Here is a 5,076-nt window from a genome sequence, read left to right on the forward strand (position 1 = left end):
CAGGGCTGCTGACTTCAAAGCCTGTTTTCAGTCGCTGTGTAACAGCTCTTTGAGTCTGCAGAACCTTCTCTCTCTCACACACACACACACACACACACACACACACACACACGCCTGTCCTGCCTCCGTCTGCCCATCTGTCCAGCTGCCCGCACCTCTCTGCACCTCCCTCCATCTGAAATGCAGTGGGGGGGCCACACGTGCACCCACTTGCTCACTGTCCCTGTGTTCTCTGCACTGCCGCACCCCTCCTCACCACCGTACCCCTCCTCACCGCTGTACCCCCTCCTCACCGCCGTACCCCCTCCTCACCGCTGTACCCCCTCCTCACTGCCGTACCCCTCCTCACCGCCGTACCCCTCCTCACCGCTGTACCCCCTCCTCACTGCCGTACCCCTCCTCACTGATCCACTGCCTCCCTCCCCAAGATCTCCACCTCGGTGCTTGTTTCCTGCCTAACAGTCTACCCCAGGGGTCCTCAAACTTTTTAAACGGGGCCAGTTCACTGTCCCTCAGACCGTTGGAGAGCCGTTGGAGAGTGCGGCACACATTCCACACATGCGCACTGTGGGCCCGGGACGAGTCGGCTGCTAAGCAGGACAGGCAGCCGCGGCAAAAACACCCAGCGGGCGGAGAAATATCCTCGGTGGGCTGCATGTGGCCCAAGGCCATAGTTTTCGGACACCTGGTCTACCCCAAGCCACAGAAATTACTCCTGACTTGCACTGCGGCCCCTGTACACCCCGAAAGAAGCAGCCGTCCACTGCGGGTAGATGGGCTACACCCTGCAGGAGCAGCCAGGTGGTGGAGCCCAGGACAGCTCGAGGGGTGGGAGGGCTCCTGGGAGGGCCAGGAGGGACTTGTTTATGTGCCGTGTCCAGAGGCTCCAGTCTGCGTGGGCACCGTCCTCCGGGACAGGGAACCTGAGCTGTGCTGGGTGGGGCCCGGGTGGGTCTGGATTCAGCTGGAGTCTCAGTTTGTTGTTCTTCGATGGAATTCAGGACCGTGGGCCAGGGCTGGCCGCACCACCCGCAGGCCTGGCTCCGGCCGAGCAGGGCTGCCAGCTCGGCTCCCCTCACGGGGCAGGGCGTGGTGGGGCTGCCATGGCCCCGGGGCCGGCCTGAAGCTGGCAGCCAGCCAGGGCCAGCAGGGAGCAAAGGTGACCCCTTTCCCCACACAGGGCAGAGGTACTGAAGGCCTCGGGACATCTCAGCTGGGGCCCAGGCTGCCTGTCCTGGGGGTGCGCCCAGACCTCACCCCCTTGGGTCTCCCCGACCCTCCCAGCCTCCTCCCTCAGACCCGCTGGTCTCAGCCCCTGGAGGAAACGGGGCGTCTGTCTCTCGGAAACGACCCCAGAGTGCAGCTGTGCTTTGCAGACACACCCCTGCTGGGGGGAGAGGTCCCCTTGACCTCCGTTTGGGGCAGGAAATGGGCTTGTCCCACGTAACCTAAGTAAGCGTTTTGCCCTTCGGACTCCAGAGCCATTCCTGAGGCCAGGCTGGAGTCCCGCTTGCTCTGGGTGGCTCTGAGCTTCAGGGCCTGCTCCCCTGAGAACACCCGAGTGGGTGCCCCGAGGAGGCTGGGCACCCCTTCCCTGTCCCCCGCTGAGCCAGGGCGCAGGAGAGAGCGTGCCTGCGGGGTGGGGCAAACCCGCTCGGGGTGACCAGAGGCGTAGTGAAGGCCGGGCGGAGGGTGTGGCTTTGGCCTGGGGACCTGGTGTCTGCACAGTCCCCAGGGCTGCCCGTGGAGGAGACTCCAGGGGCCCTGGAACGGGGCTGGCTTCCGGAAGCGTCCTGAGGTCCAGGTGGGAGGTAGGGGAGGAGCAAGGGGTGCCCTCACCGTCACTGTGGCCTCTGGGGGTGGAGGGCCCGGCCCATGTGACCCTGGCGGTGCTGAGGTGGGGGGCAGCCTCGCTGCAGGAAGGGGACAGCAGGGCCTGGCCAGCCCCCGCCTCTGCCTGTCCCTCGGGCCAGCGTGCGGGGTGTGGGCTGCAGCCCAGGAGGGCCCCAGGCCTGGGCGGAAAACCACCTGGAACGGGTCCCATATTGTTTCCCAGGGAAGGGGCGCACCCTTCTCAGACCGCACTGGCTAACGGGGGAGCCGGGAGCCGTGCCCGGCCGCCCACGGCCATCCCGCCCACCGCCCACCCCGGACTGCTCCCGCTGTGAGTTCCGCAGGCATCTGGATCAAATAACCAGCTGATAGCGGGCGTAAAATTAGAGACGGAACTCTCCAGAAGGCAGAGGCCGATTCATGCTGATACTATGCATTCAGGGCGGGCACAGCCCACTGGGATGCTCAGTGTGAGGGGAGCGGTGAGGCTGGGGGCCGAGTCAGAGGAAGAGGGAGCCTGGCGGGGTGGGGGTGGCGGTGGCCCTGACACAAAGCAGGAAAGGGCTGGTGGCCTGAATGCCCGTCCTGCGGCGGTGCGGGGAGGGGGGGGTGCCGCCTGGGGAGGTGCTGCAGGGGTGCGGGGGGAGGTGAACATTTCCACCAGCCCCCGACCCCCCACTTAGACCCCCACCTGCAGCTCCGAGCTTGGCCCCGCCAGTGTCTCCACCAGCGGACAACGGCCCCTCGGGGCCGACAGCCTCCGCCAAGCAGTGTGTCCACAGCCCCTCAGGGCAGCTGGCCGTGGGGTCTGCATGCTTGGTCAGCCACCCAGGCCTCAGCGGCCTCCCTGCCCTCCAAGCCTAGCCAGGGTGACCCTCAAGGGCACCAGGCCGCAGAGGCCACCACGCCAGGGCTCCGAGTTTCCCATGAAGACTGAGGTCCCTGGAAGGTGAGCACTCGGGGCTCCAGCCCTTGGCGATGTTCTCCTCCAGCCTCCAGTTTCCAGACGAGGCTCAGACATCCGCACAGACATCTCTGCAGGGCTGGGGTCTCGGCCCTGTGCATTTGCGTTTCTGGCAGAGACTCCAAATCACCCCTCAAAAGGCTGCTCCCATTTTTTCACAGACTATGTCATTGTACCCGTGCTTCACCTGAGTGACATGGATTTTGTCATAAAATGTTTCAACTCCTTACTTCTATGATTAATGGCGAAGTTGGATATTTTGTCATTAACTCATTTTAATATTTTTTCTGTTCTTACCCTTTACCACTTTTCTATTGGGTTGTTCGCTTATTTCTTATTGATTTGTGGGAGTTCTTTACATATGATGAATATTAGTACTTTTTGTGTTTATATTGCAGACACGTGTTCGCAGTCTGCTGCTTAACATTTAACTTTCTAACGGTGCTGTTTTCATCCCATAGAAGTTTTTAAATTTTACATAGTCAAAATTGTCAATTATTTCCTTTAAGGTTTGGATTTTGTATTCTGTTTGTCTCCTGAGAGTGTATGAATATGCTCTTGTATTTTCTCCAGTGTTTTTATAATTGTGCTTTTTGCCTTTAATCTAAGTTTATTTTGGGGTATGGGGTGAGACAGAATGGAACCATTTTTCCACATTAAACGCTAGATATCTCGAGTGCTAGAGAACACAAATTATAGCTTAGGGGTCTGGAGCATGACTCTGAGTTGGCTTCTCGGGCTGGAATCCATGCCCTGCCTCTGGCGGCGGGTGAGTGCGCCTCAGTTTCCTCTTCTCCAAGGGTGGCTGTGTGGAAGAGAAGAGCCGTGAGCGACTCAGCCCCAGGACGTGCAGCACCAGGGGGCCCTAGGGGCACCACCTCCAAACAGCTCCCTGGGCCCTGGGGTCCCTGCTTCTTGCCTCTTCTAGAAGAGAGGAGAGCGGGGATAGGGCTGGGAGGGGATGGAACCCCCTTTCTCAAAGGCTCCAGGCCCCCGGCTACAATAGGACCAGCACCCATGCTCAGCCCTGCCCTGTACCATCCCAGTGGCCTCAGAGCAGAGACAAAGCCCAGACTGCCGAGGTCTCGGCGTGGCCATGCCCTGCCAGGCGCCCAGCCCACAGGGCCCTACAGCTGGAGATGAAGGCTGCGCCGCTGCCAGAGCGGGTGCTGGGTGGGGCAGAGACAGCCCAGGGCCTCGGGTTCTCCACTTGAAAGGCAAACAACGATGCCACTCCCGCCCCAGGGCAGGTGGCCCCGCACACACTGAAAAGGCAGGCGTGTGTCCACCTTCCCCAGAGGCCTGCGTGGGGAGGGCACAGTGCAGTGGCTGTGAGCCCCTGGCTCCGGGAGGACACCCTCTCGACAAGAGGCCCCTTGTGGTCCGTCCTCACCCGAGCTCTGCGGCCCTTCCTTCTGCCTCCCTGGCCTCTCGCCCTGGTCTACTGGCGCTGCCTCCAGCTGCCTCTGCAGAGCCTTCAGGAGGCCCTGTGAGCCCTGAGCCCGGCCTCTTCCCTCTGCCAGCCCTTCCTCTCCAGCGGCTCCTGTTGCCCGTTCCTGCCACCCGTTCCTGCCGGATCCCCTCTGCAGCCTGGTGCTGGCAGGGGCAGCCCAGGGTATGGGTGCCGCTGAGCAGCCGAGTCCTAGGACGGGCCCTGATGCACTTTCTACAGGTCGTCCCCGTCAGCCTGGGCCAGACCACCCTGCCTGAGCCTGTCCTTGTCTGCAAGGCAGGGAGTGTCTGTGTCCTCAGGAGACTTCACCTTAAGGATGGCGGCTGGGCCCTGGCGGTCAGTGGCACTCCGTGCTTTGGCCCCCAGCAGCCCCACCCCACGGTGTGCCCTGCTGTGGCATTGCCACTCTTCGAGCGTCACAAGTGCAGAAACCGACCCACGTCAATGCCCCCAGCTTCTGCGGCAGCCGAGAGCTGACCCTCCTCTGTGGGCATGGCCCCGGAAACTTAAAGAAACAGTGTGCCGCTTCTCAAAACGGGTTTGTTGGTTCTGCAGAAGGGGGTGACTATCGTTTCCTCTTTTTCAAAATACGTGGCGTGGAGTCTGACTCACCTTTCCGACTTTATCAATTTTTGCAAGGCTCTGGAGGCCGAGCTGGGCCTCCCAGCTGCTCGGGGCAGCCGATACTGCTGAGCTGAGCACGGTTGCAACACTTTCCTGTAACACGGCCTGAAACAGAAGTTGATGTCTTCCTCATATAAGAAATACATAAATCAGTTAAAAATAGTTCTCCGAGCGGATGTGATGATGCCGTGGCTGTCACAGG

The 5,076-nt window shown here is 61.2% G+C and overlaps 1 long non-coding RNA gene across 1 annotated transcript; it reads right to left on the reverse strand.

The window, feature by feature from the left end:
* Positions 1-3,372: 3,372 nt before the first annotated feature.
* Positions 3,373-4,856, reverse strand: LOC105878095 (uncharacterized). Its single transcript, XR_012916755.1, has 2 exons — positions 4,560-4,856; positions 3,373-3,602 (listed from the first exon to the last, which is right to left on the reverse strand). It is a non-coding gene; the product is annotated as an uncharacterized LOC105878095 (long non-coding RNA).
* Between the last annotated feature and the right edge of the window lie 220 nt (positions 4,857-5,076).

Source organism: Microcebus murinus, unplaced genomic scaffold (assembly GCF_040939455.1).
Source record: "Microcebus murinus isolate Inina unplaced genomic scaffold, M.murinus_Inina_mat1.0 scaf010_hap2_Mmur4.0, whole genome shotgun sequence".
Lineage (NCBI taxonomy): Eukaryota > Metazoa > Chordata > Mammalia > Primates > Cheirogaleidae > Microcebus > Microcebus murinus.